At 33.8% G+C, this 14,480-nt stretch overlaps 1 long non-coding RNA gene across 4 annotated transcripts; it reads right to left on the bottom strand.

Annotated features, from left to right (window-relative positions):
* Positions 1-365: 365 nt before the first annotated feature.
* Positions 366-5,246, bottom strand: LOC107872471. 4 transcript variants are annotated; one of them, XR_007055833.1, is made up of 7 exons: positions 4,834-5,246; positions 4,572-4,639; positions 3,328-3,402; positions 1,023-1,962; positions 777-920; positions 540-632; positions 366-468 (listed from the first exon to the last, which is right to left on the bottom strand). It is a non-coding gene; the product is annotated as an uncharacterized LOC107872471 (long non-coding RNA). The 4 variants fall into 4 exon arrangements; XR_007055832.1 differs by having other exon boundaries at positions 777-1,263; positions 1,360-1,962; XR_001674867.2 differs by having other exon boundaries at positions 777-1,660; positions 1,816-1,962.
* Positions 5,247-14,480: the final 9,234 nt, after the last annotated feature.

The raw sequence follows: 14,480 nt of genomic DNA, 5'->3' as shown, positions 1-14,480 counted from the left end.
CTCATTATCTGATTGTGAGAATTTATCATTTGGGCAAAGTTTTCTCGACATTGGAACACACAAGAACCTCCACTACTTAAAGCACTTGTACCATCAAAATGAGGTCTATCTTGTTTGAAAACGCTACTAGGAACAACTCCTAATCCCAAGCATCTTACCCTTCCAGAGTGCTCTTGCCCTAGCACCTTACCAACGGCATCATTTGGCAAAACTTGAGACTCATCTGTGGCGTTTTGGCTCAAAGCTGACTCAATTTTTTCCTACATATAGAAAATTTGTTGTCAAAATAAATTAAAAATAGAAATTTATTTGGCATACCGTGGTTGATTACTCGCAAAGAGTCTATAACACATAAGTATAACTCACACATATTTCTTTTGCCGCTTCATTAATATATACTCCATCTTGATTCTTATGAGTAGCAATGTACATTTGTGCTCGTCTAGGCCATTGTCAAGTATCGACCATCTATAAATTAAAAAAAATAATCAAAATAATTTAGTATTTAGGAATAATACATTCAAGCTTAATTCACTCACCATTTCAGCCCTTCTGGTAGCATTGGCTTTGGAGCCACCGGTGTGCGGAATTGTGTGTTTCTTTCAATTTTCACGGTTCATTTGATGCATTTTCTTGCAAAAATATATTTATACCTCAATTAGAAAAAAAATAATTATACAACTATAAAGAAATTCATATACATAAATACCTTTGTTGCTTCTTTAAAATTGTATAATGAAAGAAATCTATTGATCCAGTGGGATCCTATTCGGTACCTTATTCATAATTTGAGCTCTACTTTTAAGTGGATCATCAATTTCATTCCACATATTAAGCTTATTTGCAGCCCATTTTTTTCCAATAGATAAAGAAATATGTCGTCGAGCAATTGATTCGACTGTGTCAAAGAAGAATTTGGACTTCAAAATGAAAATATTGGTTAGCTTTTCTACTACATGTAAATATAAAATTCAAAGAAAAAACTAATCAGTGGTATAGTCATCAGAATTTAGAGCTTATACCTTTATAATATGCTCGAAGACGCGGTTGAAATGTGTCATAGGTAAGCTCGACCATTTCTCAAAATTGATTGGAAAAAAAAGTAATAACATGCTGATATTCCATAAAAGCACGAAAGTAGGCTGCGTTCTTCCCCAAATATTTTTTCATAAGTGTCAAATTTAATCATGATACGTCCTTTACCTGTTAAATTCAGTACTTCCTTAGCTTCCACTTTGATTTTCTTGACATTATTTCTTAAATCTATTATAAGAAAAGAGATTGGGTGAAGCTATGAGAGACATTACATTGGCTTAGAAAAGGTCGATTGAATATGTATTGATAGTCTGAAGTATTTACCTATTGCGTCTATGACCCATTATGTATTCAATTCACGTCTAGAACGTTTTTGGGGTGTAGCCTCATATGGTAGAGCTGGTTGTGTTGAGTCCTGATTTGTTGGAGTCGAATGTGATATAGAATAAATTGATCGAGATCACTATAATGAGTCCTGGTTTGTCAGACCCAGATGTGATGTAGAGTGAACTGATCGAGATGGCTGTGATGAGTCTTAACCAATAGAAAACGGCTGTGATGAGTTTCGACGAACAAGAGATGGATGTGATGAGTCCCAACCAACAGGAGATAGAAGTGATGAGTCCTGAACAACAAGAGATGACTGTGATGAAACCTGACCAACTAGAGATGGATATGATGTCAACTGATCTGTTGGAAATAGTTGTGATTCAGGGAAAACTGTCGATCCCAGATGTGGAGTGTCCTGATCTATAGGAGCTGGATGGGATGTTGAATAACCTGGTCGAGATGGTTGCGGTGCATGTTGAATTGGCGGAGACATATTTGTTTTGTCCAGAAAAGAAGGTGCTTATTCAGTAACTTGTGATGTAGATACCGACGAACCTAGTTTTTGTTTTTTCTGCAATCGCTTGACCCTTGGCATATCTGTAGTAAACAATATAGTGTTTAGTAAGATGACATCTGGGAAGTTAACATCAATAGATTCAAGATTCATGCACAAGGCAAGCCTAGCAAGTTTTCTTGTTAAGAACAATTGCAAAATAACAGGTAAAGAATAATTGCAAAATAAATACAGGTAAAGAACAATAGTGAACCTGTATTTAACAAAATAACAGAATAGTGAACCTGTATTTAATAGGTAACAAAATACAAAATACAGGTAACAAAATAAATATAGGTATAGAACAATAGTAAACCTGTATTTAAAGATCAATACTGGTAAAGAACAATTGCAAAATAATAGGTAAAGAATAATTGCAAAATAAATACAGGTAAAGAATAATAGTGAACCTATATTTAATAGAATCCGGTAAAGAATCTGGTTTGCTTGTTAAGAACCTTAACATTGTTTTCTTGTTAAGATTAATGTTGTATATTCTTTCCCACTGAATCTACCTTATTGAAGAATTAAATGAATATGCAAAATATCACCAATAAGATTTCATAAAGGAGAAATTCGTAAATGAAAGCCCAAAATATCACTGACTATCATTAACAAGACACGATATAGAAAAGGTTGACTGGAAAATTATTTTCAATATTCTTGAAACGATTGTTAGAATATCCAATGTGATCTCAGCCAACATCTCTAAGACCATAAAATTCATGCCTTCAATCTCAAAACATACTTCGAAGTTAGTAAAACAGTAATAACTGGGTTCATATTCAAATATATATAGGTTAGGGAAGCAAGAACTAGGGTGGGTTGAGCAGAATGACTATAACACTAAGCCCTGCCACATAAAACCAGAAAAATGCAACCTTATGCAACAAGAAAATGAACAGGCCTATCATACAATTATGCAAACAACTGCAAGAAAGGGATCTTTGATTATAGTTAGCTCCTTTAAACACTGATGAGAATGCAACAATCTACAAACAATGACAAGGCATTTCTTCTAATACTAAGCACTTGGATACAAGATTCAGTAACTATGCCATTTTGGCTATTTACCAAATATTCAGCAACAAATACTACAACAAATAAAAATAACATTGATTTTCTCAGAAAAGCATTTCATATTGGTCATAATCAAAGAATAAGATAAATTATACCAGAGCCTTGATTTTCAATAAATTTTGTAGTTAACTAGTATGCTTGAATATAACAAAATTTACAGCAGGGAAAACAAGTGAGCAGAAACCATCCACTTTCAGTCTAAAACTACAACTGATAGTATCCTATGCCTTTTCAGGCTACATATTATATCTCCCTTTTGAATGCATAAAATACCAACAATCCTATATTTTGAATAAAAATACCAACATGAGAGCTAGTGGGCGATTTACCGTATGTAGTTTGCAATACTTCCAACTCTCAACTGGTAGTCTGGAAGCAAAATCTTCAATTTCTCAAACTCCTCCCTACATGATAAACAAATGTAAATACATATTGCAAATAGAATACCATTACATGTGAGATAATCAACAAGTGATAATCTTACAATCAATACCCTAAATCATATTAAAATTTGCCATATCTATGATGATAAGATCTACCCCAGTATCATACCCTAATATATTCTAACCACTAGATCAATACACTTAATCTAGTACTAAATAAATACCTACAGTAGTAGATACATACATAGGTTCATCATAAGTTTAACACAACAAATTCAACTTGTGATATTTCTGAATGGGTAGATTTGAGATCAAATAGGTAGACAATTTACTCACTGACATACCACAAAATAGAGTATGGGAGGGTAGAGCGTATGCAGACCTTTATCCGTACCACGTGGAGGTACAAAGGTCATTTCCATAATTGGCTCTCTAATAGATAAAGCATATATAGAATGATCTATTCATTTTGCTTTTTGCACCAAGGTATAAAGCAAAAAAAATATGATGTTTCAACCTGTGGAGTAAAGAAACTTGGAAAAGTAAGATGATTATTTCAGTTTTTTTTTTCTGCAAAATTGAATTAGGAAAAAAAAAAGAACTACACTCAAAGAACTTGAAAAACGAAATGGGGTTTGTTGATTTTCAAAGATTAACTACTTTCACTTGTACTCTTAGAAATTCCAACCAATCTTGTTTCACCCTTCCAGATACATCACATTATCTCGATAATAAGCTTCAGCGTAAACAAAAAGTATTATTATCCAAGTTCAATAAAATACCAAGAAATGGTCGTTTCACTTTTTTATCAGGAAAGGGAAACACTAGCAAAAAGGCAGGCAAATTGAGCTTGTAGAAATAGATCTTTGTCCATAGCTCTGTGATACAATGATTTATAATTCCTTATCCATAGTAATTGATAATTAAGCAGTAAAAAGAACATAGTGCATGTTGTTAAGACTAAGTAAAACAACCATTAGTACTACGTGAGATAGGAAGCTTTGAAGTAAGATCAAAGTACGAGTAGATAGGAAAAAAAGGTTGCATTGCTCCTCTCATTTGACAATATTTCACTGGCATATAAACAAACATTTTAGGCTAAAGAGTCACGAGAAAAAAAAATCTAAGTTCTGCAAACAGAAATAATTATAACACAAATAGAATTTCATTTAATGCAAAGATAAACTAACCTTAATTCAAGAAAACTCTCAATACAACTCAGCTACAAATCGAATATTTTTTTCAAGATTACCAACCCCTACAAAATTCACAATGAAAAAAAATACAATCAAACCACATCCTCAAATGAAACATAGACATAATTTTGATTAATCCAAAGATAAATCAACCTTAATTAGGAAAACTTTCAATTCAAATAACAAATTTTTGTTTTCAAGATTACCAAACAAGGAACAAAATCATAATGAAAATGGAAATGAGAGTTGGTTTGACCTAAGAGTTGGTCTGGCTGGAGTATCAATAGCCGGTCGATGGAGTCAATTTGGTTTTGGAAGGGAGGGAGGAGGGACGAGAGAGTGACAAATTTTAGGGAAATGAGAGAGAGGGAGATTTGGGGGAATGAAAGAGGGAAAATTTTGGCCAAATAAAATAAAGAGGGAATTTTTTTCTTTATGGGATAAAGCATATTTTTTATTGATAGCGGGGGTTTTAAACCCCCGCAAGTTTGTAAATTTTAGCAGCAAATTTTAAACCCCCGCATTTCATATTATTTTGCGGGGGTTAAAATAACCCCCACAAATAAACTCCCGCAATTTAACACATTTTTTGTGGTGATATATGTGTATATATTTTCAATAGACTCTAAAGTAGTATATATTTAACGTATACACGTGTATACGTTTTATAAATTAGTTTATATATATATATATTATAGTATATATCTTGTAGTATATATTTTATTTAAAGTAGTACATATATTGAATGGTACGTATATATGTGTATATATTTTTTATAGACTCTAAAGTAGTGTATATTTAACGTATACACATGTATATCTTGTATAAAATAGTATATAACTATATATATAGTGTGTGTATATATTGTAGTATATATATTGTACTATTGTAGTACATATCTTGTAGTATATGCTTTATTTAAAGTAGTACATACATTGAATGATACGTATATATGTGTATGTATTTTATATAGACTCTAAAGTAGTATATATTTAACTTATACATATGTATATGTTTTATAAATTAGTACATATATATATATATTGTAGTATATGTTTTATTTAAAGCAGTACATATATTGAATGATACGTATATATGTGTATATATTTTCTATAGATTCTAAAGTAGTATATATTTAACGTATACATATGTATTTATTTTATAAATTAGTATATATATTGTAGTATATATCTTGTACTATATGTTTTATTTAAAGTAGTATATATATTTAACTAACGTATAATCGTATACATGATTAATGTGTAATTGTGTATATGTGTATATGTTTTTTAAATTCTAATGTAATATATACTATATATATATATAGTGTATAAATATTGTTTAACGTATTTAAAATGTATATATGTGGGTATATATAGTGTATATTGGAGAAAGAACTTTTATTTTTTTTTTTGTTTTGACCAATTTTGGCCAAATTTTGAACCGATTATGATTAGGTTTAGGTGGGTTCGACCCATGTTAGGGCTAATAAGCCAGTCCCGGGTTGTTTCTTGAAAATTTACAATTGGACCCGAACCGGACTGACCCGTTAAATCAGGCTTAGAATCGAACCAGCCCACAACCCATTTAAATGTGATGGGCCAATTTTGGGTTGACCCGGCCTGACCCCATTAACTGGCCTACATAAATATTATATTTTTTCATGTAGCTGTTGATTCGATTGTCAATGAAATTTATATTATTTTAGATTATATATGTAGTACTGGACAGGAGTACACACAAATATATAGTTAAAATAATATCATATAATAATTTAGTTAAAAAATATAACATTATTACTAAAACTAGTGCATGCCCTTTAAATAAGAATCAAGGCTTAATGTACAAAAGAACATGGAACTTTAACTATCAGATAATGTCGTTCCTTTATTAAGGTAAATTTGCTCGTAAAAATAAATCGAGGCACACCATAACAATATTTTACTCTGAAATAAGAAATTAAAATTTTAGTAACAAGAAGGAAGAGAAAATGAATGTAAAACTGATAGTGAAAAATATATTTGAAAAAAGTTTTATGCTGGTAATGTATTCAAAAATAAAAGCAATATACTAAAATTAAATAACAAAAAGATACTTAAAGAGAGTTGAAAAAAAGATAGATGAGAGAGAGAGAGAGTTGTTAGAACGAGAGAAAATATGTAATAGCTTTTTTTTCCTTTGTGGTTTGTTCATTGCAGTGATGCCTTCATTTTATAGACAAAAGATACTTGGAGAGGTTGTATTGCTACAGTAGCAATAGTGGACCCTATCGCACGACATTCACATATAATTACTTGTAATAATATTAACTTATTTTTGATATGTAAAATTATTTCCCAGCAATCACCTACCCATCTTAAAACTAATAATAATCAGAATCAAAACTACAAAAGAATTTATTTCTAATTTTTTCACATATGAGTACAATGCATCAAATATGTTGTCTTGTAAACTACAAATCAAACTTACGATCTAATTTCTCAGGATGGCACCTACTATTCCCACTAGTAGGTAAGCCAATTCATCATCCAGAATTGATAGTAACGAACTATCAATAGAAATGAAAAGAAATAATGATATAAATATAATAAAGGGCTAATATATATAAAACAACCCCAAAAATTTGTGAAGATTATACCCGAGCTTCTAATATAATAAGTGTACAAGTAAAATGTTGTATAAATATGCATGTACAACTCATCTCTGAATTAAACGTAGAGATCAGTCTAATCAATAAGAGGGAGTGTAGTAAAACTCTGAATGTCAGGAACTCACATATCAACAGTGAGAATTCGTACTATGATCTGCCGGCTACGGTAAGTGTACCATGAGTACCAAACATGTCGTACTCAATAGATAACTACCGACTGAGCTTCAAAGATAATGCAATCATAAATAACATGTAAATTAGGAATATAAATTACAAGCAACTATCCAGGAAGATAAAAATACTAAGGCTAATGAGGCAATAAGGATAAACTATCCTGTCATACTAGTAATATGGGTCTAATGTAGAATGTCATATATCACTAGCCAATAACTAATAAAGAGTGAAAGAATGATATATAATAATATACAAGGCCAAGGAATAAACATACAATGTGAATGATCAAGAGAAACAGGGATGTACGATAATACCACATATAAATATACATATAGGCATATAAGACTAACTTAAAGGTACAACCTAAGGTAGTCAACCTAACCTCTCTAAGGGATCCTAACTATGTAGGAAGCTAATGCTAGCATAATTCGGGTCCCTAGTCATAATTTCTAACCATGAGATAACCAGCCATAATGTAATATACTGTAAAAAGAAAAAGGGTTCAAAATCATACCTCAAACCTTAGTACCAGTCTATAATAAGCCTGCCACGAACTAACTATAATATAATAATTAAGTAATCGAGTAGTTCAGACAAACAATACCTAATTGGGTCCGTATAAACTCGAAATGTTCAATTAACACTTAGAAAATAACAACCATAGCCTATAGCCTGTAACTCATAAATGCAGGACCTACGGTGACCTCTATTCTCCAGTACGATGGCTCACAAAAGAAGGTGCCCCTGGGGGATTCAGGAATATCCATATACACTACCTAGTCCTGATCCAAGATGTCTAATAATCATCATCAATATACTTCATCCAATATAGGAGAGATGTATATATAATAAGTGCATGAACTCAAAATGTGTCTAAAAAGTGTAAGTCTGTAAATCCATTGCTCGAGATCAACTTTGGGACAAAATTAGTATCATAGAGTAGAAAGGATCGAAATCTCTCTCCACTAAATTAAATAGTAGTGGTAAAAGAGTAGATAAATCATGGATTGAAATCAAACTTGGTCTAAATTTTAAAATATCATCTTTTTTACCAAAAGTTCATTAATCATCAGTTAAGGTATTACGATTCCTATTATAAAAAAAATCTATTTTAAAAGTGGAAAAAAGAAATAAATTCCTGTTTAAAAAATAATAGTAAAATCATAGTTTTGGTTGGAGTCGTACCACTAAGTGAGCATGAATGTACCAAAGTCTGTACATTCCACCACTAGTATCCAAACAATACAACCATAATCGCCTAGGAGTCTATAGACTAAAGCCACATCTTTTATAAGGATAGAATACTCACTGGAGTCCAACTGGTATCGTAACCATGACCTCGGGCCCAATAGTATATAATTAGCATATAGTAATACTATAATCTGGGAAACAATGATTCAATTCACTAAGTCAAATAATAAACCTTATATCAAATGATCCTTAGCATCAACTATGATCAACATTCTTATAATCTAGGGTGATCAAACTCTATAGTCATAGCAATTATTTCATCCTATCGTTGATGTGCTATAGAAATATAGAACTTTCGATGCTTAAAATGAAATTTTCTTAGGTTATTTGTTAGATATGATGCATTTTGGGTATGATTTGTAGAAAAATAGGTTTTGGATGCTAAGTTCATGAACAAAATGAAAAATGGTGTTTTTTACTGCTTATTTGATCAATATTGGGTATTAGTGACACTTGCGAGATTGTATGTGACCAAAGCATATGATGAAGGTTAAGGATTTGAACATTGGTTGCAAGTGTTGGAAGGCCTAGCACCTACCATGTCTACATATGGACCATATGTCACACATATGGTCTAATGAGACTAAGGTAAGTGTTGGAATTAAAGATATAGAGAATCCAGGGAGTGAAAGAGCTGAAAAAGAACTTTTGTCACCTACCTATGTCAATATATAGACCGTATGTAACACATGTGGAGAACATATTGGCAAAGCATGTGTCAGAAGCCTAAAATTTGAATGTAGAGTTGCTGGATTTTTTGTCTGAGCACATGAAGTGGCCACATGTGCCAAGCCTCAGGTCGCATGTGCCACATGCACCTAAGGCCAGGCCATATGTGGATACCACATCTGGTCACCGATACTTTTTTTATCCTTTTTCATCCGGGCTTTGATTTTAGGGTTTCCTCATGTACTATAAATACCCCTTATGTATTTTTAGTAGAACTTAGACACTCTTAATATTTAAAAATGTATTTTAATTTTGAGATTTTTTTCTGGTCTTAGAATTCTCTTATATTGATTTTGGTTGATTAATTCATTTACGGTTTTGAGTTTTTACTTGTGATTATTGTTATTGCACATATGCTTTCAATCATGAATGTTGTTGATTACTTTACAAGCATGAGCAGCTAAAAATCCTTAGCTAGGGTTGTGAAAACCCTAGCAAATTGGTGATGTGGGTGAAGTGCTATTGTTGTTCTGAACTGATACCCATGAATGCATTGTGTTATCTTCACTTTAATAGTTATCTTAGCGGTTGAAAACGTTAAAGGATCTCTCCTTAATAATTTCTACTTAATCAAAAAGAGGAGTAGTGACTTAAAAAAATAATGACAACAATAATTTGATAGTTAGCTGTCGATCCACACAGCTAGGTATTATCTACGTAAGATGGTTCGCTTTCATATAATAACTAAGGACTTAAAAGGTAATAGTTAACTGGGATCAAGATAAGGGTTAGTAAGGTGACATCCTAAGACTCAAAACATTAAGGGTAAAATCCATTTGCTCGTCCAATAGACAGTAGATGGTACATAACTTATCAAATTCTGCATGCATGGAATCGGGTTGGTTCAACAAATCATTATAAGCCTATGAAGTTGAGAAGTAAAGAGGGATAGAATCCTAGTATTCACCTACGATTGCTTACACTTGAAGTTGATATTTCTACTGGTTCGATATTACTACTCAAAATCCCCCATTTTTTTCCAGTTCTGCTCGTTAATTACAACAGCTGAGAGCAATGGTTCCATGTATTCCTTTGGGATTTGAATCTTAACTTTTTTTGGATTACTGTATTTGATAGCAACTTCATAACCTTCGGAGTAAAGGTATATCTTGGGCATTATCAAATTTTGGCTCTGTTGACGGGGAATATAGTATTGATTTATGATTTGAGGTTGTTGTAGTTTATGGTTTTTGTTTTTGTTTTTGTTTGTAGTTGGGTATATGATGGTATATTCCTAGCACACAGAGTAGAGTCAATCCCTTAATCCCATTGAATTCAAATGCAGAGAGGATCTACAAACACCTAATAGGATGATAAATAGAAAAGAGATGATGCTTCTAAAGGATTTGTTATGATGTGCCTTCCCCTCCTCCCAAAGGAGTTTAGGATCTTGTTGATTGACAGACTGGTGAGAGTTTATATTAAGCTAAAAATGAGAGGAGAGAAGTAGAAGAAGTTCAGTGGATAGCTCGAGATACAGAGTTAGTTGTGTAGAGACAAATAGTAGACAATCGAGAAGCACTTGGTGGAAATTAGAACAGAGCCAGATAAGGCTATCTTAAGTGATATTATCATATCAGTATGTGATTTCTGTACAAGGATGATGAAAATGATCTGGGAGACATTGATCTAGTAGAGACTGGAGCCATTATTTCTCCTATCCTGCCCCATTGTAAAGTTTAATATCTCTAGTGCTATGATCCAGTTATTATACTTTAAGGGTGTGTTTGTGGGGTTGCCTACTGATGATGCAACCATGCATATGGAAAATTGTATGGGGCCTGTACTTCATATACCATACCTGGGGTAGATCAGGAAGCACTTAGATTGAAATTGTTTCCCTTTTCGCTTACTAGAAAAGTATCTTTATGGCTGGGTAAACTTTTAAGAGGATTTATCACTACATGAAATGAGTTCCGTAAAAAATTCTTAAACATATTCATTCCTCCATCGAGAGTGTTGCATCTAAAGGACGAGATTTATAATTTCAAGCACCTAAAATTAAAATCTATGTACTATGCATGGTTCAGGTTCAAGAAGAAGCTTAGCATGGTGCCCAACGATCAAATTTTAGGGACAAGCTTGTTGGTGATATTTTATAGAGCCTTGACTATCAGATGTAGAGCTATGGTAAACACTATCTCCAGAGGAGACTTTATGATATTATGATGGAAGATAACTTTGAGAATTATGGATCAGATCTCATTAACTAACTGAGGGTCGCAAACTTTAGAGGTTGAGAGAGGTTTTGACATCTATGCCATTAGAACTTTTGGTGAGCAGAGAGTAAGTGAGGATGCTGTAGATTAGGAGATTTCACTATTAAGGACTGATATTGGTGAGTTGGCCAAACAATTCACAACAATAAATTCTACACAGGCTAATGAAGTAGGGGCATGTGGTGCAGCCTATACGGTCTATGAGTTTGTGTTAGAGGAGGAGGAAAAGTATTTGGATCATTAGCTAACAGGTTTTCGAGCCCAAGGGCAAGGAAACCAAGGTTGGAACTTCTCATGACCCAACCCCAGGCCCTGGTCGTAATGGGCATCCAGACCCAAGAAGGTCTAAGATAACCCCTGTAACTCCCCAACCCACTAGTTATATTGTCCGCTTTGGGACTAAGCCCTCACCGCTTGAAAACGCATCACTAGGGAGTAAGACATGCTTACTTATATACCCAGCATCATATCTGTGTTTCACCAATGTTGGACTCCTTCCTAAGTTGGGTGTTACATACACCCCCTTATGGACTCTGTGTTTTGCCGATGTAGGATTCCTTCCTAATTTGGGGTATTACATATACCCCCTTATGGACTTAGCGCCCTCGCCGAGGTTTTCCCCACCAAATGGGATTTGCCTACACTCAGGACTAAGGTTTACCCCGCGTTATCGAGATTTTCCTACACTCAGTTTAAACTCTGACCCATATCGACATGGATAACACATGAGTGACTCTGACACCATTTTTTCACGACCTGACCCGAGGCCCTGGCCACGATGGGTATCCCAAACCACAGAGGATCGAGATAACCCTGTCATATCCCAACCCACTAGTGATATTGTCCACTCTGGGCCCAGGCCCGCACAACTTTAAAATGAATCACTAGGGAGTAAGTCTTTCTTACCTATATACCCAGCATCCCTCCTGTGTTTTACTGATGTGGGACTCCTTCCTAAGTTATGGTGTTACATACACCCTCTCTTATGGACTCAACATCCTCGCTGAGGTTTTCCCCATCGAATAAGATTTTCCTTCACTTAGGACTGAGGTTTGCCCCGCCTTACCAGGATTTTTCTACACTCAGTTCGAACTCTGGTCCACATCAACAGGGACAACATAGGAGAGGCTCTGATACCAAGTTTGTAACACCCCAAATTTGGTACCCGAAATGCCATACGGTACTCATGACCCCGAAGGACCACAAGCTAACCCATGACTAATATTTGTAATTGAGCACTACATAACATACTGTATAAATGCGGAATAAAATACTAAAAATCTATAAGGTTCAAAAATTTGTTAACACATAACATCTGGAGATACGGTATATCAATACCAAAATAACTAAAATAACTATCTGAACATGCTAGTTTGAATGCCTCTAAATTGTCTGAATAAGGAGTTGATGGGACATGTCCCCAACTAACTTCAACTGCTGAAATAAACTAAGTACTGAAAGAATGAAATAGTCAAATAATAACATTCTTGAATGACGAGGACTCACTGCTAGTCTGTCTGCTGAACAACTGATCTACTAAGAATTCTTTAGAGCTCGTGCTTTTGAACCTATGGTATAAAAAACCATAGCGCAAAAGAAAAGTATGCATCAGTACGCGAGAATGTATTGGTACGTAAGTGAGGTAAGCTAAATGGAAAAGTGTATAGGCATGAACTATAACTGACTGACATGAACACGAACATGACTACGTGAGGATATATGCATGAATACATGTACTATAATTGAAGTCATGATAATACTGGATCTGAATACTGATAACATGAGTTTCGTATTAACCGAGTGATTGTGTCTAATAGTTTTGATTCTAATGGAACTAGCTGAGTTCCATGCTATACTCTGTGGCTGTATTTGACAGTCCTGAATCTGAAGAACTATTTGTGTTTTTTTACTGAGACTGAGATTGAGACTGTGGGAGATAGTCATCTAACCGACATGCCCCTAATAAGCTATTATAGCTGAGTTGGGGTCCAATATGTAACCCCAATTAGAAGGGTCTCAATACCGCACCACTAGTAAGGATAAGTTGTGAGTGACCCTCATCTGGCAGTGTCCCTAAAGGAGAATGGAGGACCCTTGTCTGGCAGGGTTGATTGACCTCATTAGCCCTCATCTGACAGTATTGGTGTCTCAACTTATGCTAGCTACATAGTTTTGGAATGCAAGAATTGCTTCTAAGGGTCACACCTTCTACTGTCTATGTGTTCCCTCATCCTTAGGTTCGCTCAGTGATAAATCCTACTCCCAACTGAGATGAACTGGACTGAGTCTATTGAGTTTTGTAGATTGATGGAATGTTACTCAATCCTGTTAAATGATTGAGTTCATGAGATTTTTGAGTTTTCCTGAGTTATGTAACTGACTGAATTTTGCTGATCATAGCGTGACTGAGATTATCATGAAACTGACACTGGTTCTAGGAACACAGCTAAATTGTTGGGTATAAATACCCCCAGGACTTGATAGCATAAAAGTAATTCATGGAACAATTTCAAAAGCACAACAATGGCTACACATATATCCATAATTCATTGACTAAAACATTTCATCAAACACTTGACATGCATTAACTTGTACAGGAATGGGGATTTTATATATCATACTATAATGACACTTTTTTCTTCACGTAGGCATTTAATCAAATATATGGGGAGCATACTTTGGTTATACCATCATCAATGCATCTAATTAACATGGTTGTATAAATAAATTTATGATTTGAAGAGTTTATCATTAATATTATGCAAATCATCACATACTAGGATCAATCATTGGAACATGTAATTAAAAACATGAATCAAAACCCAACAACAATATGGACATGAATTTCAATTCAACTAAATCATGAACATTCATAAATAC

This window comes from Capsicum annuum, chromosome 5, assembly GCF_002878395.1.
Source record: "Capsicum annuum cultivar UCD-10X-F1 chromosome 5, UCD10Xv1.1, whole genome shotgun sequence".
Classification (NCBI taxonomy): Eukaryota; Viridiplantae; Streptophyta; class Magnoliopsida; order Solanales; family Solanaceae; genus Capsicum; species Capsicum annuum.
Note: the sequence above shows the minus strand (reverse complement) of the source record. Positions and strands in the feature narration are given on the sequence as shown.